This window comes from Chelonia mydas, chromosome 12, assembly GCF_015237465.2.
Source record: "Chelonia mydas isolate rCheMyd1 chromosome 12, rCheMyd1.pri.v2, whole genome shotgun sequence".
Classification (NCBI taxonomy): domain Eukaryota; kingdom Metazoa; phylum Chordata; order Testudines; family Cheloniidae; genus Chelonia; species Chelonia mydas.
This window is the reverse complement of record NC_051252.2, coordinates 22019822-22045367: the sequence shown is the minus strand read 5'-3', so window position 1 is coordinate 22045367 and position 25546 is coordinate 22019822. Positions and strand designations below refer to the sequence as shown.

The 25546-nt window shown below is 39.6% G+C and overlaps 1 long non-coding RNA gene across 9 annotated transcripts in view; it reads left to right on the top strand.

Annotated features, from left to right (window-relative positions):
• LOC114019230 overlaps positions 1-24534 on the top strand; it is a 70042-nt gene extending 45508 nt beyond the window's left edge. The window contains exons 4-7 of one of the 9 annotated variants that reach the window (XR_006285142.1): positions 9400-9568; positions 15834-15919; positions 21766-21839; positions 22145-24533. This is a non-coding gene — a long non-coding RNA (uncharacterized LOC114019230). The other 8 variants (XR_006285137.1, XR_006285138.1, XR_006285141.1 and 5 more) reach the window with 8 other exon arrangements.
• Positions 24535-25546: the final 1012 nt, after the last annotated feature.

The following is a 25546-nucleotide window of genomic DNA, read 5'->3' as shown; positions in this document are numbered from 1 at the left end:
TTTAAATGAAAGCTGAGCTTCGGACATCATAATGACTTCAGAAGCTTGGTCTTTGAGAAAAATGCTAAATATTGCGAGGATGTGATAAAATCTTGAGCTTTGGTAACACTGGGAGGAAGAGAACATAACATAAGAATGGCCATACTGGTCAGACCAAAGGTCCATGCAGCCCAGTATCCTGTCTACCGACAGTGGTCAATACCAGGTGCCCCAGAGGGAGTGAACCTAACAGGTAATGATCAAGTGCCATCCATCTCCACCCTCTGACAAACAGAAGCTAGGGACACCATTCCTTACCCATCCTGGCTAATAGCCATTAATGGATTTAACCTCCATGAATTTATCCAGTTCTCTTTTAAACCTTGTTATAGTCCTAGCCTTCACAACCTCCTCAGGCAAGGAGGTCCACAGGTGGACTGTGCGCTGAGTGAAGAAGAACTTCCTTTTATTTGTTTTAAACCTGCTGCCCATTAATTTCATTTGGTGGCCCCTAGTTCTTATATTATGGGAACAAGTAAATAACTTTTCCTTATTCACTTTCTCCACACCACTCATGATTTTATAAGAGACAGAAACAAGAGTTACTATGATATTTTTGCAAGTTTCCTCATTCAACTTTCTGGAAAGCTGTAATTACTACATTTCTATCTCTGTGTGGTGCTGTGTGAGGTAATAAATTAGCACTCCCAGGTCTACCCATGTGATTTCAAGATGGTGGCTTACAGCAAACGCTGATGGCTTCTCCTGATTCTGGATGAGATCCAGAATTCTAACAAAATGATTCCCCTGATAAACAAATGCCCAAATCTTTACTTCTGGTAGCAAGAGACATTAAATGACAGCAAAATCCAGCAAACACCTTTTGACTCAGTGCAGTTACCCTGTGGAGTGGTTTCTTTTCCTATGGCATCCTACCACAGTTGAGATCAGCAATAGTGCTTGAGCTGGACCTTCCTATTGGTATAAGGAAGAAAGAGCTTCTGTGGAGACCTGCAGTTTTTGGAGTTTCTCCTACCTCCTTGGTCCAAAATAGCCCACATCTGAGGACCTTCAGGATATGCTGTAAATTCATGTCCCTCTCCCCCAAGGTGGTTTGGAAATAGTGGAGGGAGCTGTTAGGATGAGGAATTGTTGGAGGGGGATGGGGATACAAGTTTTTAAGTTGCCTGGTTCATTAGTGGTGAGTTATGTTGAATAGTACTGCTGCATTTTGGTTGTGCTGGAGTATTATATTTACTTTTTATCTTTATTGGTGCCAGGGGCATACAGATCCAAATAAATAAATTAGATACTATTGAAGTCAAGAACTTAGAAAGATTGAAGAAAAGGATTAAATAGTTCTATAGATAACAAACATCCAGAATTAAAATAGTAATGTTTAAAAAGCCCATATGTTTCAGGGCATATACAGGCATCTAATTCATACTGAGGTTTCGGAAGAAACTTTCCCTTTTGGCAGGTTATCCAGTAACTGCTACTTCATGGTTTCTTGCATCTTGCTATGAAGCAGCTGCTACTAGCCACTGTGGATGACAAAATACTAGAGTAGATACACCACTGGTCTGACACAGTATGGCATGTTCCTGTACATAGTGAGGAAATGAGCTCTTTCATGTCCACCTGCAAATAGTTTCAAGAGAAAAAAACAGAGGAGAAGGGCTTTAATATAATTAGGATGTGCTGCTGAATTAACTTTTAGTGGCTCTGTCTGTTGGGCCAAACAGTGGCCAATTGCTCCACCACAGTGAACATTACTACTACTTGTTGCCCAGGTAGGGGAAGAGCATTCCAGGTATGGGAGATGGCTTGTTTGAAGGCCAGTGGGAAGAAGACTGGTTTGGTGAGATGGGAGGGGTTGGTTAATATAAAAGGGAGCAAATATATTGACTGGTAGTGAAAAGGGTTTCAAAGAATAAGTATTAAATTGTCCAAAAAGCCACATTTAAAGATTAATGAATTCTAGAAAGGTAGCAAAACACAAAGAAAGTTCAGTTTCCCTCCAGATTGAAATAATGTGAAAGTTTGACTCTCCAAATTAAACCTTTTCAACAAGTGAGCTGTCTTGTACAAATGATCTGTGCCTGCTAGCAAGTGCTGCCTTCTGAGAGTTGAGGACAATATTGCTCTGACCCATCCATCAATGAATATCATACAAGTGTTTCTGGAAACTGAAATTCTAGGGTTCACAGGGGGAAAAAAACACCTGCATCAACTGCATTCTTATGAAAATCTCCACCTTGCGTTTAGAAAATGAAGTCCCTATGGGTGAACTAAGGCAGCAAGAAGTTAAGTGACTTGTTCAAGGTCACATGGAAAGTCTCTGGCAGGGCCAGGAGCAAACCCCAGGTCTCCTGACTCCCAGCCCTGTACTTTAATTACAAGACTATGTGTTCTCTTTTGGGCAAAGGTTCTAGTTAGCTCTCATTTTAAATGTACCAGTTCATGAGTTTCTTTTCTAACATATAATTAGGTCTTTTTGAAAAAATAGTTTTAAAAAATTGCTTGCAAGCAGAGATTGTATATGCAAGATTCAGCCCAAAGCAAATGTTTATGGCTCATATAAACACTCTGAAACATGATTCATAATGGAGCTGTTGAACCAAATAGAACTGTAGTGACTGATATGGGCTTGGAGTAATATTTGGAAGGTAAAAAATATAAGGTTATAAGTTGCAATAAAGCCTACAGTTTCATACGGTATCATTGATTATTAGATATATATTAATGTATTCTCCTGTAATTCTTTTGGATTACTACTTGGGTTTTCACCTGGTCTGCTAGTAGTACAATTTATTGTAATTTAAGACATCCAGATTCACATGATGCCTACCGTATAGCTGTATATATTACATGTCTTTGAACTAAAAATAGTGAAGTAATTATATACTTTGATAAAAGTAACCATGTCTATTCAGCTACTTTTCTGCATGATTGCAATAGAAATGGGGGGGGGGGAGAAAAGGAGGAAAAAACAAAAGCAGCAGCAGCAGCAGCTGCTTACAACCATCTGAAAGAAAGATGATCTCTTATCCTGGCTTCCTCTTGCTGAATAAAACTTGATGTGATCAGGTCACTGCATGTAAAATGCTGTAAGAATGTGATCTGTACTCCATCATTATAAAATTCAAACAGTCTTGAACCTTTTTATTCCACCCTGTTCATATTTATCTTCTTAGTCCTGCCTTCACTGTGCACCACATTTGTATTGATAAATTGTAGGTACTAGGAGATGTATTGATGGGATGAAGACAGTTCAAAATGTAGAGTGCTCTGGCTTTGCATATCATTACACCTAGCTTGCTCTTTGCCTCTTGAAAGCTGTCGATTTGTGCATTATTGCTATTCAGGCTGATAAATGACAGTAATTGTTCTTAAGTTGAAGAGCTGGCTTAATGTGCTGACTTGCTTGGGAATTCTGAGCACCAGGGTTAAACTGGTGCGCCGCTGGTTCTAACTGAATGGTCTTTTCCAGCTGAGAATAGATACTTAATTGAATTACTTACTTTTCATGCATTTTGCAGCCTTGCATTTGGGGGGAAAAATTCATAACAAGATCACAGAATTCAGAATTGTTTATGGAGAGTTCAGGACCAATGTGTGCCCCCATTTCAAGTGGCCTGCTCCCAGAGGAGCTAATAAAAAAAAGTTGAGCGTGAGAATGCCTTAGCCCTGCATTTGCATGGGGACAGACAAATGTAGGCTAATAACGCATGGGGTGCGAACGTATCCTCCTTCTTTCCTCTATATCCCCAGTGATTGCACCTGTGCTCACCATCCTATCAAAACTCAATTCTAAAGACAAAATCAAACTCATACTGATGAGTTTTTGATGGGAATTTTTTGGCAATATTACTTTTTCCACTGCTTAAGGTTTGTGCAAATTTTAAAAAGGGACACAATTTTCAGTCCTTATTCACACAAAATTCCCATTAATCTTGGTGGAAGTTTTGCTTGAGTAAAGTCTGCTGGATTCAATTTTAATAATTCCAAATGTTCAGAAAAGCTCAGTGTGTCATATTCAATTGTTCACCATTTTTTTTCTGGGTCACCTCAACCATATGTTTAAACGCCACTACAAATTAAGAGTTTCCAATCACCAGAGTAATGGGGTATTTCACATGGTCATACCTTAATCAGGGTGGTGGGTTTTTTTGTGTTTTTTGTGTGTGTTTTTTTTTTGCTTCCAACCCTTCAGTCATTTACAGTGACAACTGCACATTGCCACATTCTACATGTGTAATGCAGAATTACAAATGAGAGGAGAGGAGATGAACTGTCTGAGGTTGCAATAATAGGGATGCAAGACAAGGTAAATAAGTATTTTTTTTGTGCTTGTTCCCTCAATTTGCTAAAAATCCCCTTTTTATATATGAAGTTTATAGTAGTTTCATCTGTGATCCAGGGAGTCCTCTATCCTACCTATGATGATAACATATGGGAAGTTCTTTGGAACAGAGACTTTTTTTTGTTCTGTATTTGTACAGTGCCTAGCACAATGGGGTCTGGATCTGTGACGAAGACTCCTACATACTACGGTAGTACTATGATTAATAACTTGTCATCTTTAGTCTGATGGCTGAACTCCAAACAGTTTAGAACAAGCCTTAAATTTCTGGGCCCTAGTTCAAAAGAGGTATCTAGCAGTTCATGCAGGAGCATTGAATTGCTTTCTTATCTGTGGACTGACAGTGCTGTTAGTTCCAGAAGATTATATATCTGTTTGAACCTTAAATGGAGTTTCAGCATCGTGTAGAAGGAGTAACAAGGGTGGTAGGGGAAGTAGTAAGAATATGCTAGAAAAATAATTTTAATATTTGTTTCTTCCTTAAAATTAGATATCTGAATTCAAACAAAACTTCTTTTCCTTAGCCTGAGGTGCCACACTGCTTTTCAGTTAAATGTAGGTGGCTACATGGGTTTGCTGGATCATACTAATCAATGAACAATTATTTTAATTCCTGTGATGCTAACAAAGAGTACTAAACACAAACGCATTGTATACTCTTACACACACACACACACACCCCCGATATACAAAATGAACATGACATTCCACACCTTACCACGACCCCGTAGGTCTCAGTCCCAAATATATGTATATATCTCTCCAAGAACAGGAAACTGCAACCAGAAAAACATCCAGTTTGGAAGCATGCATCATTTCATTATTGTAAAAGAATGTGAAATCCATCTTTTTCAACTCTTTGAGCTAGGAGAACATTAAAGAAGATGTCCTAAAAGACAGGGGCTAAGAATCCCTTGACTGATTGAAGTCCCACAAAACTGGCAAGTAGATACTGATCATGTAATCAGTCATGTGTGGAACTTCCAGGGAAGATAATGAGAGTTGAAAGCACTAAGCACCTCACAGACCCTAAACTACTTGGGTCAGTTGGTAACATTATATGGAATTAAATGTACAAGTAAAGAACTTCAGAAGTTATTAACTTTTGTACAAAGCCATAAAAATGTAATAGTGATGCTAAATGGTCACCTTGGGCAATATTAAGTTAACTATATGCATTTTGATTGGAGTCCAGTGCAATCAAACATTTTTTTTTTCTTTGTACAAGTAAATTCTTAAGTCAATGGATGGTCTCTGATGGTGGAGGATAAATGGATAATGTTAGCATACACACACTTTTTTTCTTTTGGCAGATATTTGTGATCTTAAATTTACTCCATATAATAAAAAAATAATCCTGCATTCAGATCAGTTCCTTCTTCTGCTGATGTCATTGGCACATCTGAAAACTGAAGTAAGTGTGTGTGTGCGAGCGCGTGCATGCGCATATATATGCGGCATGTGTATTAGTTGATTCAAGGGTATTCATAAAGCAGACAACTGAGTGGTGGGAGAGAGCTCAGTTGTAACACCAGTTGTCTATAATTGACTTATTGCTTCAAACTACCACCATTAAATTGTTAGGTATACTTGTTATCCCTGGAGAAACTCACCACCTTTAAAAGGGACACTGATTCTATTTACATTAGAACATGGTGTCCCTCTATAAATATATGGCAAATAACATAGATTATTCAAATATTAGAAATTTTAATCTTTTTTTAGTACATTTGTTTATTATAATATGGATCTCACCTATCTGTTGTTGTTGTTATTGAGACACCCTGTAGAAGTCACTGGGACCTTCTTTCCTCTGTCCCCAACCTCAGAGTGTTTTCAAGCAGAAAGGGGCCTATCATGTCCACGTATAGTGTTATATGGAAACTGCAGATTTTGTTTTAGGCTGCCTTTTTACCCAGTTGTCCTGGGTTTCTCTCTGCTTTAAAAATAAAGTAAATGGCCATCAAGTAAGTTTCTTATTTGTAAGATCAGGAAAATAATATCTCTAGCTTTAAGGGACTCAAGAGAATGGTAGGCTTCTTGAAAGCCTGTTTGGACATGCTCTTCCTTCTCCGTTTTATGCATCTTCACTTTTCTGGTTGCATTGCCTGTAGTCACTGTATAGCACCTGTGTCCTGCTGCCGTGGCGCCACGCTACTGTCTTCAGATCTTGAAGGCTGCCTGAGAAATCCCCACCCATCCCAAAGAAAAAGCTGAGTAATGGGCCTGAAGCCCAATGTGAGGCAGGTGTGGAGCCAATGCAGTGTCATATTTACATTCTGCCACCTTGTGGACTGCATCTTTATATTTACTCAATGCTTTTTTTGCCTCGATCTTCAGAGACAAGGTCAGCTCCCAGACTGCTACACTGGGCAACACAGTATGGGGAGGAGGTGAGCAGCCCTCAGTGGTGAAAGAACAGGTTAAGGACTATTTAGAAAAGCTGGACGTACACAAGTCCATGGGTCCAAATCTAATGCATCCAAGGGTGCTGAGGGAGTTGGCTGATTTGATTGCAGATCCATTGGCCATTTTATCTCTGAAAATTCCTGGCAATCGGGGGAGGTCCTGGATGATTGGAAAAAGGCAAATATAGTGCCCATATTTTAAAAAGGGAAGAAAGAACCTGAGGAACTATAGCCTCACTTCAGTCCCTGGCAAAATCATGGAGCAGGTCCTCAAGGAATCCATTTTGAAGCACTTGGAGAAGAGAAAGGTGATCAGGAACAGTCAACATGGATTCACCAAGGGCAAGTCGTGCCTGATCAACTTGATTGCCTTCTATGATGAGATAACTGGCTCTGTGAAAATGGGGAAAGAGGTGGATGTGATATATCTTGACTTTAGCAAATCTTTTGATACAGTCTCCCACAGTATTCTAGCCAGCAAGTTAAAGAAGTATGGGCTGGATGAATGGACTATAAGGTGGATAGAAAGCTGGCTAGATTGTCAGGCTCAACAGGTAGTGATCAACGGCTCAATTTCTAGTTGGCAGCTGGTATCAAGCAGAGTGCCCCAGGGGTCGGTTCTGGGGCCGGTTGTTCAACATCTTTATCAATGATCTGGATTGGGATTAATTGCACCCTCAGCAAGTTCAGATAAGGATAGGATCCAGAGTAACCTAGGCAAATTGGAGGATTGGGCTAAAAGAAATCTGAGGTTCAACAAGGACAAGTGCAGAGTCCTGCACTTAAGAAGAAAGAATGCACAGCTACAGGCTGGGAGCCAGCTGGCTAAGCAGCAGTTCTGCAGAAAAGGACCTGGTGATTACAGTGGACGAGAAGCTGGATATGGGTCAGCAGTGTGCCCTCGTTGCCAAGAAGGCCAACAGCATATTGGGCTGTATTAGTAGGAGCATTGCCAGCAGATAGAGGGAAGTGATTATTCCCCTCTATTCGGCACTGGTGAGGCCACACCTGGAGTATTGCTTCCAGTTTTGGTCCCCCCACTACAGAAGGGATGTGGACAAATTGGAGAGAGTCCAGTGGAGGGCAACAAAAATTATTAGGGGGCTGGGGCACATGACTTAGGAGGAGAGGCTGAGGGAACCGAGAGGTAGTGGAATCTCCATCCTTAAAGGTTTTTAAGGTCTGGCTTGACAAAGCCTTGACTGGGATGATTTAGTAGTGTTGGCCCTGCTTTGAGCAGGGGATTGGACTAGGTGACCTCCTGAGGTCTCTTCTAACCCTAATATTCTATGATTTAGCACCATAGGCCTGAATGTCACTTTTGCTCCACATCCTGATCTTCAGTTGTCCAGTTCCCTTGAACTCCTCTGACAGAAGATTAAATGAGGGTGTATCACCAGCCGATGTGAAGAGTAGATTGAAAAGAATGAAACAAGTTCTTTAATCCTTTAAGATTCAGAGTCTGCCAAAAGAAAAAAGTATTGAAAATAGGAATAATTTAGGAACACTGGAAATAAATATTGGAGAAATTCCGTGCTGTTGGGCATGTTTAAGGTCTGCTTCTAGATTTTTGGGGATTTCTGTTCTTTTTGGTTTGTTATACAGAACTTAATTTTCATTTTTAAAGAACTTTTAGTTACATGAGAACTTTACTAATAATAAGTGGACAAAATTTGGATAGATTTGCTTCCAAAAGCAGTCACAATATGCCATGAGCATTTTGCAAACATAATGGAATGTCCCAGTCCTGAAGGGCAAACAAGACTGAGTTGTTGTTTTGGATCTACAGACAGAGTGAAATCATCTCGACTCCAAGGCCTGGTCTACAGTTGAGGGGCGAGCTAAGTTGGTCTAAGTTACGCAACTTCAGCTACGAAAATAGCATAGCTGAAGTCAGTGTACTTAGAGCTACTTACCATGGTGTCTTTGCTGTGGTAGGTCGACTACTGACGCTCCCCTGTCGACTCCGCCTATACTTCTCGCTCCGGTGGAGTACCGGAGTTGATGGGAGAGTGCTTGGCTGTCGATTTCTCATGTCTTCACTAGACATGATAAATTGACCCCCACCGCCCCACTGGATTGATCACTCCGGAGGTAAGTGTATACATGTCCTAAGAGAGTTGCAGACATCCCAATTCAGGTAGTTGGTGGTATGCCTACTTTACAGATGGGGTCTTTAAACTGAAGTTAAGTGATAGGTTCAAGTCTCCTCATTAATAAGAGGCAAAACCGTCAATACAAGTCAGGTGTTGTGACTTCCAATCCCCTGGTCAGCACACTTTGGAAAAAGGGAACAAGGTTGTGGCTTGATTGTCAGAGATGCTGAGCATGAGTATGTTCTGCTGAAGTCATTCACAGCTGTGAAGGGGTTGGCCACGCTGAAGATCAGGCATGGCTAGCATAATTCAATGTTTAAAAAAATCCTGGCAAATAGTTGGTTCATTATGTACAGTAGATAAGAACATGAATCCTGTTTGTTGTGCACAATGCATTTTTCTCTGAGATGAGATGGACAACCAGTTCAGAGCTCTAAGTGTAGGAGTGATATCTGTGATAAGGTAATGCTAATGAGAAGGGCTAGAGATGAATTTATATTTTGCCCTCCATTTCTCTCTCTCGTTTTTTTTTTTATTTTTTTTATTTCAGCTTACAGAATTTCAAGAAGTATTTTTTGACAGTGGTCTTGTGATTTCTACATCATGTTGAACCCTGTTTATTGTCTCCAGCTTGCTGACCGTAAGGAGACCTAATGGAAATTCCCAGAGATGGGTGATGGTATTTTACACCCTTTATCTGACTTCAGTCAGCTCTTCAGGTGATTGTAGTTTTAGCTTTGGAGCAGTTGCACTTATCCTTGAGTTTGTCACATGGCTATGCTTCTGGCACTTGGTTTTGGCTGCTTTATCCCTCTGGATATAATTTTTTACTTTGTGCATTTACTTAGTGTAAATATTGTTGAGCAGGAGATAACAGTGCAGATGTTTCATGGTTGAAAAGGGGAGGTTGTTACCTGCACTAGTATTTTCCTATCCCAATCTGTGTTCAGTATATAGATGTGATGCTATTCATATCTCTTATACAGTCAATATTCTTTCTGAATCTGAACTCCACTATTCTAATTAGCTGTGCAAAGCCATTTTGTGAGACAGTGACTATACACCAGAATCCTGATCAAAATCGACTAACTCCTTTGAATAGACTTCCAGGAAGGGAAAGGAAAGAATTAATCATTTCAGGGACTCAAAATATTCTTCTGAAAAGCATCTACTGGACACCGGAATAGAATGGACTGGATCTTTAGGCAAAATTCCTACTTACAGTATATTTAAATTGTGTGTATATGTAAAATGCACACTATAGCAATGTTTTCTTCTAAAAGAATAAACTCCTTGGTGTATGCCTTAAAATTACTTATTATAGGCACTGTTGGTAGCAACACCTTTATTCTAGGTTGCCCAGCACTTCCCATTATAAAACCCTATTTTCAGCTGTCTAAAAGTTTTTGTTAAACTTTAGCCATTCAGACTGAAATTTTCCATGCCAAGTGTCTGCTTTAGTCTGAATTTTTTGGAAAGTTTCAACTAAAACTGTTCAGTCATTTCCATGAAGTAGATGAGGTAAAAATATGTTGTTTTAGCATCTCCATGTGTTTAGAGCAGGGATTTGACAGTGGGCATTTGTCTCAGGGAAGTGCCTTTTGCTGTTCCAGTGGGGGAAAAAACACCCAAATTTGGCCGCGTTATGAGCCTTGGAACAATTTCAGTTTGCACATGCTCAGTAGAGGTTTGTTAGAGTTTGGCAGCTCAGTGTTCAGAAGATTCGCTCTGTCCTGAGCATGCTCCAGTACAGCACTTTCAGGGGCTGAGCAGGACATTCCCCTCAGTTGTTCCTCTTGGCTGCTGTGACCATTATAATGCTTGGCGCTGGAACTGAGGCAGTGACCCTTGAACTGGACCTGGGAGCTTGGGACGAGACTGAGATTCAATGAGAAGTCTGTTGCAGGAGGAACTGGGACTAGCTGGGTCAGGAGCTGGGAGCAGAAATAGGAGTGGAGAGGGACTGGGAGCTAGTGGGGTAGGGTAGAAAAACAGGGGAAGGTGAGGGGAATTGGAAGCCAAGTGAACAAAGGTGAAGTCTGAAGGTCATGGGTGTCAATGGTAAGGCAGTTGATCCATCTTGGTACAGTGATAATGGTCCTTCCTGTACTGAAAGGACTAACAATCCCTTTAATGCTATAACAAAAGAAAGCAAAGGCCTTGGTCCTGCAGTGAGCTTTACATAGTGAGATCCACGTGGAACCCCTTGAATTTGCCTAAACAGAAAGCATTGTAGGATTTAGGCTTTAAGAGGCATTGGCAGTTTGAAAATAATATACAGTATGGTTTGTTCAGCTTTCAGTCACATCAGAGTAAACACCAACTAACTCTGCTGAAGTCAATAGAGTTGCTCTGGATTTACATTTTAGTCTCTAGAAGGTAGAATCTGGGCAAACGTGTGTTTATATACATCCCTTGTAAAATGTTTCTATCATTTCTGGCATTAGAGTGTAATTTCTTATAATTTGCCATTTTTAAAATTTGTTTTTTGAGGTTGATAATGTTGATGGAAGTAATTTTAATAAAATTCAATATTTCTTGACCTATATTTTGTGCAGATATTGTTAGAAGGATAGTGATTTTTTTATGAAGAATTTTCATGGTATTTCATATTTAAGATTGCTTAGTTGTGAATAGCCACAAAGTGTAAGGTACTGGGCCTGGTTCCCTGATAGACTAAGCCTTTTGCAGATGTTTGAATGTTAGCAGAAGCCTTTTTGATGTATTTCCTGGGAAGGGTAGGCTGCATCTGAGTCAGCTGGTGAGAGCCCATTGTGCCACAATCCCCAGTGGTAGGGCTGCAGAAAATCTGATGGTCCAGTAATCCTGGTCCATCTAGAACAGCCTTGTAAAATTCCTCTTGCCTGCTTGTCCGGAGTAAAGTAGAAAGCTTCCCTGGGCAAATGATGCCAACAAACTTTGCAGAATCTGAGCCTTCAGTTAAAAAACCCTTACAGTTAAAAAGAAAACCTTAGATCTGTGAAATTAGTATAATTGATGCTACAGCCACCAGACAGTGTGACAGCAGCTGCTCCTCTCATTCACGCTGTTCAGAAGCAGAACAAGTGGAGGAGAAGCTGGAAGAGTACAGACTGAATCCTCTGAGCTACCCCTACCACCAGAGAGAAGAACAGTAGGTCCCATTGGGAATATGGTATGCAGAGGAGATGTGCATACGTAGCATATGTGTGTGTCTGGAAGTGACTGTCTGGTGTAGGCTAGTAGATTTTTGCCTGGGCTGGTAACTTTTTCCTTGAGAATTGTGCAAGGCTAATACAATATTGCCAACCCCAAGCATTCTGAAGTCATGAGTCAGGCCCCTAAAATCATAATATGAGCTTGAAAATCATGAGATCTTAAATACTTTAAATTCTTTGTTTCCTGGGTTTTGAATCTGAGGGTACATTTGGGTCATCTATTTGAGCTTTACTCAGCAACAATGGGGCTCCTTAGAGGCATTGTTAATAGATGAAAGTTGAGATTCTTATGTAATCATTAACTCCAGGAGCAGAGGATTTAAAAAACCCAAAATGCCTCCTGCCCCAAAATATTGTGAGAGATAGTACCATTCAAATATCTAGTGTTTTTGAACAGAACTAAACTGTTTGCCCAGTTATACTTAAATTGTGGCATGTTTTGAGGGTTACATTTAGCTGTCCTGTTGCATCATACCATCTTCTAGATTTGTAGTGTTCAGTTCATAAATAAGTGTTAAGTAAGCAGTTAGAAATACTCTATGCTTCTCACTTAGCTGTGTATTACTAAAGCATAGTATATATTCATGAGGAGCAATCCAAACAGAATCAAATGAAGAAATCTGGTGCAATTAGAATGAGTTCCATCAATTATATTTATACAATAGTTTAAAGATTTTGGGTAAAGTTTTCTAAAGTGACTTAAATGTCTAAGTGCCATTTTCAGAAGAAAATTACAAACCTTGGTGCGTAAGTCATAAGAACGTCCATACTGGGTCAGACCAATGGTCCATCCAGCCCAGTATCCTGTCTTCCGACAGTGGCCAATGCCAGGTGCTTCCGAGGGAATGAACAGAAGAGGTAATCATCAAGTGATCCATCCCCTGTCGCCCGTTCCTAGCTTCTGGCATGCAGAGGCTAGGACACTTCAGAGCATGGTTTTGCACCCCTGCTCATCCTGGCTAATAGCCATTGATGGACTATCTTCCATGAACGTATCTAGGTTTTTTTTTTTTTAGAACCCCGTTATAGCCTTGACCTTCACAACGTCCTCTGGCAAAAAGTTCCACAGGTTGACTGTGCGTTGTGTGAAGAAACGCTTTATTTTCTTTGTTTTAAATTTGCTGCCCATTTCATTTGGTGACCCCTAGCTCTTGTGTCATGAGAAGGAGTAAATAACACTTCCTTATTTACTTTCTCCACACCAATCATGATTTTGTAGTCCTCTATCATATTCCCCCTTAGTCATTTCTTTTCCAAGCAGAAAAGTCCCAGTCTTATTAATCTCTCCTCATATGGAAGCTGTTCCATACCCTAATAATTTTCATTGCCCTTTTCTCTTCTTTTGGCTTTCACTTTTGAAAATGGGAGGTAGGCTTCTAATTTACTTAAGTGCTTTTTGAAAATTTTACCCTTTTGCATACATTATGGACATGCTACAAGAATACCTCATGCTTTACAGACATTAGCTAATTGCTTCTTCCAACAGTTCTGCAAGGGAGGCAAGTATTTCCCCCCCATTTTACAAATGAGGAAATGGAGGCAGAGAAACCATACAAAGTGTGGAAAGCTACAGCGACACTCACTGTCAAAGTCAGGATCAAAGAATTCAGGAATTCCTGGGACCTAGTCCTATACCCAGGCCACTAATCACATTCACTTTTCTACAATATAAGTAAATGCTGTGTAGTGATTCTTCTTTTGGTAAGGTTGAGCTCAAATCATCTGAGGTTTAGCCTTCTTCACCTAACATGGCCTGAGAGAACTGAATTAAGGGACACATTTCCATAAGAAATTCTGCATAATATTTGAGGCTTTCACATACAAATGTGTACTGAGATACTGTTTCCTCCTCCTTACCGCATGCTAGTTGTGTTGTGGCTTTAAAGTGTCTTCCAGCTCTTGATTTAGAGGGTTTATAGTCCGTGCTAGGTTTCAGTGCTTTGTTTAATTTGCCTATCTGGCAATATGAGCCAATAGCCAAATTATGGTGTATTGTCTGCTGATGCAATTCGGCCACTAAAGGATTTAGCACACTGAATTTAAGGATAGACCCTGGATGGCTGCTTTTTGGTATGGATCTCCCATTGGTTTCAACATGAGTACAGCATGTAGAAGGTTTTCAGGATTAGGCTCTAAATCTGGATATTTCTCACATCAAAGGATAATCCCTGTAGGCTATACTGAAAGAAGGTTAGGAGGCAATGGATATGGTTTAATCAGGCTGCAACTTTATTATTAGATATCTGGACTACCCGGCAGATAAAAATGTATGGCACTGACAACTCCATTATCATTTCAATATCTACCCAGGGGCTTCCGCCAGCCCTCGCTTTTTCCATCCTGGTCCCCAGCCAACCCATTGTTGTGACTTTATTTCTCCTCCCTCCCTTCCCCCTCCCCAAATGAGGGTTAAGGTGGGCTATAAAGGAACGGTCATAGGTTTGGAGAAAAGGGGCTTCTCCCACCAGGCTTGCCCTTTATCAACTCCCCAGCCCTTCTTCTCCCTGAGGCATGATGAGTCAGTGTTGCTATGCTGACCCACTCTGTATTTGCAGAAGAGTCTGTGCGCCCCTCTCTTTCTCTCTCTCTCTGACCCCACAGCAAGACGGACAAGATCCCTTTTCCCACCCTCGTATAAGGTGCGGTGTGGTCAGTGTCACAAATGTAGAGCTGCATTGACAGTGGTACATATGAAATGCTTTTGAAAGTTGTAGCCAGCTGAAGACACACATACATATTGGCCTGTGTATGGCTGTCATCATCCACCACATCTGTGTGTTTTGGTTTTATTCTATCTTTTTACAACTATAAGGGGAAAGAAAAGCATGAAATACCCCAGATTTCCATTTAAATTTTCAACTCCAAGTTGTAATGTGGAGGCTGAATTTTAATCAAAGGCTGTATCCGCCATTTCGTCATTATACAATATCCTAAAATTCTATTTAAAATAACATTTTCTAGGTGGCACAGTGGGTCAGTACTGAACATAAACTTTTTAACTTGTTGAGATGTATATTCAAAGTCCTGCTTACACTAAGTCACGAGTGAAAATGAATTTGGTGTCCTTTTTATAGACCTAAGGAAAAATGCAGTTTTGTTTTAAACATTTGAGAATGCATCTAAAACAAGCTAAGCAATATATGCATTTCATCTCTAGAACTCAAAAATCTCTTCAGAAATGTTTTAGTTTAATACATTATCCACTGGAAGCTCTTGCACAATAGTGATGTGAGGGAAGAGAAGTATGAAGATACAAGGCTCAACTCTGCCCCTGATTATACCTATTTCCCATGCTGAAGAATGCTTTCAAAACTCTTTTTTTTGAGTGATTGAACCCAGTGGTGTGTTTTTGGTTTAGCCAGGCTCTGAAAACAGAATGTCATGATGAATTATTTTTAAGCTGATCTCCTTGTCTTTTCTTTTAAAAAAACAAAATCATGCAAAAACCTAACTAGCTGAATGCAAACAATGTTTATATTGTATACCTTGTCCTTCAGTAAGAATTCTCCTATATCTGATTTGATGGCCACTGAAAACATAAAAGGTTTGGTTTACTTTTGTTTCCATGCAGAACATATATACAAGTTCCTTGCATATAATAAAATGCCACAGTTCTGTGCTCTCCAACAGAGTGGTGTCTCGCTTTGTATAGTAAAGCAGCCTTGAGTTGTCGTTTTAGAGGATCTGAAACCAGTGGAAAGTTCTGTGTGTGTGTGTTTGCTCCCATCTGCTTTTCTTAATGGGCAATTGGGATTTTTTTTGAAAGTAGTTTCTTTTTCTCTTGCAGAATGATGTGCCTGTAAATTAGTCTTCAGGAAGAGAGAGAGGGAGCCATGACCCCTGCTTCCAAACAAGTCAACGAGAACTGGCAAAGTAAGGTATTTTTTCTTTTTTAATTCTCTGGAGGTTTCTGTGTTGAATTTGTTTCATTACAGTGTGGTGTGGAATTGGGAAACTCTAAGTACCTAGGGCATGTGGGAACCTTTATTTAATCCCAATTTTGTTACTTCAGGAAAATGTAAACATTTTGACTTGTTTTCCTCTGAAATTGAATACTGTATCTCTATATCACTCCCCATTTACAATGAACATGAAGTAGTGTAGCTCTTGGTGCTTGTGAAGCTGATTCCTTATGAAACTGAAGGGAAATGTAAATTGATGCTTTTGCAGACTGGCCCAAAGGGGTTGCTGGGCTGAATGACATCTTCTGCTATGGGACCTGATCCGGCAAATTTTTACTTCTATTAGTAGTCAGAGATCTGAAGTAATGTATGATCTGAAGTCAACCTCTCTACTCTGGTGAGGCTGATGAGTAACTGTATACAGGATGAAGCCTTTTGAATTCAGCTTCTCCCCTCTATACGTGCTTACTGGACCACACCAGACTTCAGTCCAGCCTCCTAGATCAGTTTCTGAACTTAAGTCTCAGAGTTGTTACTGCATTTAACTTTGTCTTCAGGAAGGCACAACAAATTTACTATCATTACAGCATATAGTAGTAATTTATGCCCTCTGGTTTCTGTTCAAGGAGCGGACCTGATAGATTTAAGGGGATATTTTAATCTAAAATCTGGTAATACAGAGATAAGAGAGAGGCTGGGTTGTTTTGTTGTAACACATATATTTATTGCACAAAACTGACCATCAAATGGCTGAGATAGGTTCGTTATTTTAGATGGATAGCTAATCACTGTCCTATTTTTTATTATTCCTATTTCTGTCCTCCTTGTGGTGGCTGTGAATTAGCCCTGTGCCATTTTCTAAAATATCAGGCATTTTTATACATTAGGTATATTGAATGGCAAATACTTGATGTAAAGTCTGCAGTTTTACTCCATAACCAGATTGTAAAATATGAACTGAATTAATCATAACTGCAAAGAGTAATGGCACGTTTTCTCCTATTTTATCTTTAGTGCCTTTCAGATCATGTTTTAAAACCTTCTACATCTGGTGCACAGAATGAGGCAGCGGCTTTGGTAGTGGATAGCAAGAGGCAAAGGTCAAACCAGAGGCTGCACAAATATTGCACGCTGGATTTATTGTTTTAATTAAGAGTGTGGCAGTTCATCATAAACTGTTTATGGTGTTTTTTGCACAGTGCAGCATTTTGAAATCAGCTGTTTTAATGAAAACATAATGTCATATCTGTCAAAGTTCTAAATATTTTGAAAGTGAAATATGGAAACAAGAACTTTAATTCTGGGTTTACTGGGATTAGCTCACTGAATTGCTTTTTAAATCCCTTAAGAGTGTCATGTCATGGGTACTGTATGGTTCCATGATTGGGTAGAAGGCTGGGAAACTGGAGGTACTGTAGCTTGTTATTTAATAGCAAAAATACATGCTGAGGGCTAATGTATTGAAAACACTATTATTTATTATTATTTGTGTTGAAATGCTAGATTAAAGAAGCAATTGGAGATAAGGCACTTCCTCCATAATATGCAGAATGTAAATTGTGAGTCCTCGTGCTAAAAAATAAATCTGAAAGTTCTTGAAACTAGAAAGAAATATATCTGCAGTAGTTAATATGATGTTATGAAATCTCAGCATCAGAATCTTTGTAACTAATTATTTATAATGACCTCAAAGATGATAGGTTTGTGCGGACTTTTAAGGCTGGGTAGTTTGAAGTCCTTGTAATTTCCTACTATTGTTATGCATTCATGTAGATATGTCAGGCAATTTTGGTTTAATTTGTTATAAAATATTTGTATAATCTGAAAATTGTATTTTTTTTGTAGTACTCGCCTTTGAAAATAGAAATTAAGTCTGTCATTAGATGCTAGGCCACAGTAGTTGACTGAGCAGGCTAATGTATGTTACATTCTGTGCTATACTTGGTCAAGTTTCATATATATTGTATTCCACATTATTTTATTAAATTTAATATCTGCACTTTCTATTACCAGACATGCCTCTCATTCAAAGCACAGAGGCACAGTTCTCTAATCAGAAGTGACAAGCTATATACTTTCTTTCAGCCATTATTCGGTAGCCTAGAGCAAGGAGCTCTGTTTCCTTGAAAATGTTTGAATTGGGTTATTTTTATTGAAGTATTAAAGTAATTCTTCAGATTTTAGGCTATTATTTAAGCACTTTTGGGAGAATGCAATAGTATCTGGATCCTATAGCCTTTGTTATACTAACAATTGTAGTAGCTAAATGTCTCTCTCTTTTTTTTTTTTTAATGCTAGTTATGTAAGTATCTGAAAATTCACATCTGGCTGATCGAAACTAACAACGCTTAGGTAAATAAACTAATTTAGCCTACTCATTTTGTTTAGGTACAGGAGTAGCTAATGGCTAATAGTAAAATGGCTCACTAGTTAAATATACAACTAGATTCAGGTTACCCTACTGTCATCGACCAATTTGTCGTCTTAACTATTATTTTTATTTGTCAGAATAATGAATGTGCTGAATACTAACCTCATGTGAAGAAATCTGAAGGGGTCGGTGTTTGTATTTTGAGGCAATATATGGGTAGGATGATGTTAGTAATAAATGCTAATAACTTTACATTTTGATTTAGTTACACTAACTGTACACACAAAAGGATCTCCAGAGGCTCTGCAGATTGCGGGTCTGATGCTCCCCTCCCTTAACATGGGAAGAGGGAAGCATAATATGGCAAAATTTAGTGTATTTTAGTACTGAAAGAGGAGGGAGCAGCTGCCTCTATCCTCAAAGCCATGGAGACCCTTTTAGCAACTGTAGAAGCGGATATTCCAAGGATAGACCCAGGGAGCAGCCATTCTCTGTGGTACAGTCCTTATGGGATCCAGAGCCTTTCTTAATGGTAATCCTAATAAACCAAGCAATGTTAACTCCCTTTCCAGGTCTTCTACCCATTGTGGAGCGGAATGGGTAAGGCAATATGTGCAATGGGAGAGCCAAAAACAGCATAGTGTCAGAGTTGGGTAAGCAATTTGGAGGGATACAGAGAGTGTAGTTACTGTGTTTCCAGGCCACAGTCCCTGAACTCTAAATTAGCACTTGGTCTCCCTCATACATACACAGCCAGCCTTGCTGAATTTTGTAGTGTTTCTATGATATGCACAAAAGTGGGTTATAATGACACCACCAAATTCACTTCCAATCCTGACCAAAGCCTTTGCTTAAGGAAGGAATTATTAATTCTTTTGCATAAATATCATAAGTGTAAATGCAAAGTGACTTGATGGAAACAAAGTCTAACTGTCCAGGAACAGGTGTAATCAACATCTATCAGTTAGAAGCCTTACTGTAATCTTCTCTGATTTTGTCTGTGTGACCTGCATTTTCCTTAGGGTAGATGAGTTTGTACTAAGATGTTCCTCTCTGAGACCATTTCATAATTGGCTCCTATCCTGGCAACGGTGGGGGAACACTTACTTTCCCCATCAGGATCCAAATCCTACTCAGCTGGCACACCCAAGTAGTTCAGTTAGAGCTAATGGGACTATTTGAGTGACCAAGATTTGGGCGTAGGTCTAGAGACAGCTCCAGGTATGCACTATATCAGGAATTCTTAACCTTTTTCTTTCTGAGGCCACCCCAATGTGGTATAAAAACTCCATGGCCGACCTGTGCCACAAATAATATCACAAGCTCTAGAGTAAATGAGTATTTTATGTGTTTAAAAAAAAAAGCCCAAATTAAAATCTTGGGGCTGCACACTTCAAACTTTGGTGGAATTGGGATCTGAACCCATTTACAGATTGAAATTTTTGAGGCTGGCTGTTATCAGTAGCAACTAGAAGCTTCAGAAAGTCCTCTTAGCAAGGTGAAGAGTATAACCTAGTGTGGATAACTCATTAAAAGTTCTAGTGTACTGACATTAATGACACCAATACAGTGTAGGGAAGAAAAAAAGGAAAGTACAGATAGAGGGAATGGCGTGTCCAAAATATTTACTAAACCAGTGAGCTTCAATTTGCTAAAGAATTTTGGATAACAGCAGATTACTTTGGGTAAAGACATGAATAAAAACTTAAGGAAAAGTCTGAGTGGTGTGGGCAAGACAGAATCCTTCCCTCTCCCTGGTGTCTGTCTGTGGAGTGGCAATGTCTGTTTCAGCTGTTCTTCCACTGGGAGGAATGTGGAGTGTGTGCCCACCTAGTAGGCTAAACCCTGCCCTTCTTACTTGGTGCTCATGCTCTTTGTAGTAGTACAAGGGGACATGGTCTGCAAATTAAGGGGTATATCTAACTGCTGAGGCAGCTAGTACACGCTGCAGTCACTAACTGTCTTGCAGTGACCAGGGCTAGGTTTAAGTCGATATGCATTACCTCTTGCACCAATAATATTGTAAGGATAGCAAGGATATTGTAAGGATAGCAAGGTTTCTCTTGGCCATCATCAGGCAAAAGTAATTCTTCTAGAGTCTGATCAACACAACCCAAAACAGGAAAGAGGGATTAGGTGCCAAGGCAGATACAATAGTTGCATTTCCTATTACATCTCCAAGAGACTACTCAGTGGATTCTCTTATCATTGCCCTTTAATATCAGGTTGCTTGGAGTCCTTCAGATGTGAACAGTCTCTGTAGCTGTGGGTCAAAGGAGGTTGGTTGAATTTAGGCCAGCAGGCACGGGAGGATATTGTTTCTTTGGGTGATTCATCAAATGTGCCAATATACTGAGGACAATATTATCAAATTATGTCATTAGTATCAAACCATATAAAGACTTTGAAGTCTTTAAATCAAGACTGGATGACTTTCCTAAAGATATACTCTAGCTCAGCCAGCCAGGCGTCATGCGGAAATCACTTGATGAAATAATGTGGTCTGTATTATTCAGTAGATCAGAATAGGTAATCATTATGGTTCCTTCTGGCCTCAAAATCTATTAATCTGAAATATGTAATTCTGTACCATTACTGATGTGTATTAAAATCTATTCATATGTTTGGCTAAAATGACGCAATATCATATCCAGAGAATTAGAAGAAAATTTTTCGGAGTTGTAATTACATAAGCTAGTTCTCAGCTATGATCCATTTAAAAAAAAAAATCCCTTGTTTTAAAAATCATAGGCACATAAAATTGAGAGAGGTGTTTAGTACATTCACATTGATACATAATTAAGTTCTAACATTTGAAAGCTTATATTGGGCTGAATGGCTTATAGATATACAGGGAACCTTTTAGTTGTTCAACACTAAATATAAAGCTTCCCATGGTCAGATTTTCCTTAAGCATCTGGATATAAAAACAACACCCAAGTTCAGCTGAAGAGAAGGTTTATGGGTTGTAATGTGGTGTTCTTAACTTAAAATGGAGAACCATGTAATCCCTCCTTCATTTTGAGATGCATAAGTTTTCTCAACTTGCTGAACACAAGTCAAATTTTGTTCTCTTACAAGGGAGCCTTCTCAATGAAGTTAATGTGGATATACTGGTGTAATTGACAAGAAGCCATATGAATGGAATCCGAGATGCATAGATTTTTCCCCAAAAGATGGAAAAATATTTTGCATAAACTGGATGAGGTAAATGACATTTGGGGGTCTTTTGTTTAAATTTTAGTAAAAGCAGACCTGCTTGGGGGAGATACGTGGTTAATTCTCTTAACAGAAACTTAACCCTTTTATTCCATATTTAGCGATGCTGCCAATCAGTTTATTGCTGAGCTGGATATTATCATTTATCTTATGAAATAGTGCTGAGTTACCATGCAGTGTTTGAACTGATGCCTTATTAATGACTGTATAATTAATAATCTTAATAGAAAGCTACAACTGGATTGACCATTTTCTGCATTCCTAAAGAAAAATATTTGTATGATGATCTATGAAAACCATGGTAAGAGACCATGAATAGAAAAATCTAGAAATATATTAAGATATATGTGCCTATATTGGATATTAGTGCTATATACACAGTATATTGGGAATATAATTCAAAATATTTCAAACGTTGTTGACCTTTGCTACATAATACCAAGCTCAGGGAACTATATTTGCATAGATTTAGTAATATATTGTAAATAACTACATAGGACAGTGCATATTTTCCCTTAAGATGCAGCATTCTAAGCAAGACATTAAATTATGTCTATCAGACAAAGCAGCAGATTCTCAACCTCTCTTTTTTTTTTTTTTTTATAGCACATTCTATTGGGAAGACATCTCTGCTTCTAAAAAGTACATGCATTAACTGCCTGATTCATGTGGTGACATGTGGCATATCCAAATGTGTTATGGATCTCCCAGGAATAAAAACAACATAGCAAAATCATCACCTTGGGATGTTCATTGAGCGAATATTTTACAGACATACTCCTTTTATATTTATATAATAATTTAGTGTTATGACAATTTTTTTAGCAGTGTTGGCAGTTTTTCTTTTTTATAATGGCATTATATTTGTGAGCCTATTAAGTGCACATGGGCTAAACTACAGAAAAAAGTATTTTTCATAATTCCTTAGGGTGCTTGTAGCAAAAGAACCATATTGGTATAGAAAAATGTTAATAAAAGGTCAAGCAGAACTTTCCAATGTTTATCATGATCGCAATAGCAATTTGGGGCTTTTTTGACTTGTATATTGAAGAAACAAAGATTTACAGAGTCTGTAGGTAGGAAACTATACCTAATATACTTTATAAAGTGTGCTTGGGTCCTTTGTGAGCAGATTCATCTAAGTTTTAACAATAATCAAAGAAATTCACTTCCACCTTTTTGTCTTATAAATATCTGAGCTTCAATGTGAAATTACATGTGAGCAAATTAAAGAAGTTTGCAGCTTCACTATTGGCCAGCCATACAACTGTTGCTGTGCCTTGTCGAATGGAGAGTGATATTTACATTTGTGTACTCCACTGGTATTCCAAAAGGCAGGCACTCAAAATGGGAGTAGTATTGTCGACAGTGAATACTTTTCTCAGTGGACAAGGAAATGTCATCTTATTAGTTTAGACATTTATTCATTCCATTGGAACTTACTGTGTCATGTCCTGTTTGCGGTATTCATGCTAGTATCAGTGAGTGAGGCAAGCAGGAACTGGCCTATTATTAATCAACTCATGAGTCATCCAGAGTCATATAAGAAACTGCAGGGCCCATCTTGGAGTTTACATTGGCTGTTTCTTGTAGAATTATTTTTTAATTCTTATGGCTCCTATAGCCATCTTGATTCATTTGTGTATGGAACATAATTCTATATATAGAGTGTGTGGCTTATAAAGGGTATTTTTGTGTTCAAAAAGACAAATTTAAAGATCTTCAAAATCAGGCAGTACCTGTCTCTTTCACACTTCCTACCCTACACTGCTCCCACTAAACTGAATGAGAGTAGTATCAAGCTCTTTGTATGAATAATCCATGTTCCATCATTATTCTGAATAGTGTTCTTTCAGAATACACCCTACGTTATTCTGCATAATTTAAGTCAGTCAATTTTGCCATTGTCTTCAGTGGAGCAGGATTGGGCCCTCACCTACAATTTCATGCCAAAGAGCAAATATTTTCACACCTCCATACCTACTCTTGCAAGAAAGGGAGGACTTGCCCAACTCAGGGAATATATCATTCCTAGTCAGAACAATAGAAGTAGATGACATAAAAGTAGCTCTGGCCCACTGCTGCTAAGGAGTGAACAGACAGTTTGTTTAAATCCTTGTCTAATACACAATTAAAAGGAGAAGTGCTCCTTTGTACTGTTGTTTTTTGTATGTTGATGGGAAAGACAGTATTTGGAAATTAGGAATTGTGGGTAAGATTGAACACTTCTGTAACGAATTGGGAAAGTGCAGAAATACAATTTCTACTTCAACAATATGCCAAATATTTGTATGCAACAGTTTACTATATGCAAGCTACTATAACATTATACTACCGGTTAAAATACTGGCCACCACACACATACTGCATCTCTTTAAAACAGAAATGTATTTTCTGTGCAAAAGTGTAGATAAAGGCTATTTTCTTGAAATTGATCCAAGCAAGCTCCACAGGAACAGAAGCACGAGCATCCAAAGTAGCTGTAACAGCAGGAAATTCACTTTTCATTGCCATCTTGCTGTATCCCTTGTGAGAAGGGTTGAAAATAGTACAGGAAATCTATATCAGATTTTCTTGGGGATCCATCTTATTGTTTAGTAATTTTCCACTGTATCATATTAGCACTATATTTAGTATTTCTTTTTGGCAGGGACAGCATAAATATCGTGGTGGTGGTGGTATCAGAGTGAAAATAAGTATTACTAATGCAGCACAAATAAAATTGTTTTATGTTATTATAATATTAGCCCAGTAGTACCATGTTTGCCAGTTCACAATGATTTTTAAAATGGCTATATGAAGTTGCTTCTAATTTGGATCATGTGTGGTCAAAAATATTTTTTTACTGCATCTACATAATTTTCTTCACAAAATGTTGTATGTTTGCTCAGTTCCACTCTGAAAGACATTTTGTGTATCATGGGACATTTGGCTGTGCAATGAAATTGTGGGGCTCTTCAGATTAGTAGAAATCTTGTATTATTAAAGGTATATGACCTTGTTGATGAGCTACTGTATGGAGAACATGGGCAGCTCTGTGTTGTGTGGAGATCAGACATTCTGAATTCAGACATGTAGAGGGTTGCAATTCCTGGGTTTGGGAAGTATACTCACTTTTCTGTTGTGCATACATACTCTCTTTACCTTCGGATTTCTTGAAAAGGGCACACAGAGATTAGAACCTGATTCTTGCTTACAGGTAGGGTAGGGTTGCCAACTTTCAAATCGCACAAAACTGAACACCCTAGCTCCGCCCCTTCCCCGAGGCCCTGCCCCCCACTCAGTACATTCCCCCTCCCTCGGTGGCTCGCTGTCCCCCACCCTCAGTCACTTTCACTGGGCTGGGGGAGGGGGTTGGGGTGTGGGCTCTAACTGGAGGTACAGGCTCCAGTGTGGGGCCAGAAATGAGGGGTTCAGGGTGCAGGAGGGGGCTCCAGGCTAGGACAGGGAGTTGTGGTGGGGGAGGGCTCCGGCTGGGAGTGTGGGCTCTGGGGTGGGGCTGGGGATGAGGGGTTTGGGGTACAGGAGGGGGCTCCAGGCTAGGGGCTGGGGCCGAGGGATTTGGAATGTGGCGGGGGTTGTGGGTTGAGGCAGGGGGTTGGGGTGTGGGAGGGGGTATGGGCTCTGGGGTGGGGCTGGGGATGAGGGGTTCAGGGTGTGGGAGGGAGCTCTGGGCTGAAACAGGGGGGTGTATTTCCCAAAATATGTCCCAATTTTATAGGAACAGTCCCAATATTCGCGGCTTTGTCTTCTGTAGGCACCAGTTACCCCCCACTTCCTGTCCTGATTTTTCACCCTTGCTATTTGGTCACCCTAGAGGGGTGAGGGCTCTGGGATGGGGTCGGTGATGAGTGGTCTGGGGTGCAGGAGGGGGATGCAGGCTCAGGGCTGGGGCAGAGGGTTGGGGTGTGGGCTTACCTCCAGCGGCTCCCCGTCAGTGGCACAGTGGGGATGTTAAGGCCGACTCCCTGCCTGTCCTGGCACTGCAGCCCGTGCTGCACCCCAGAA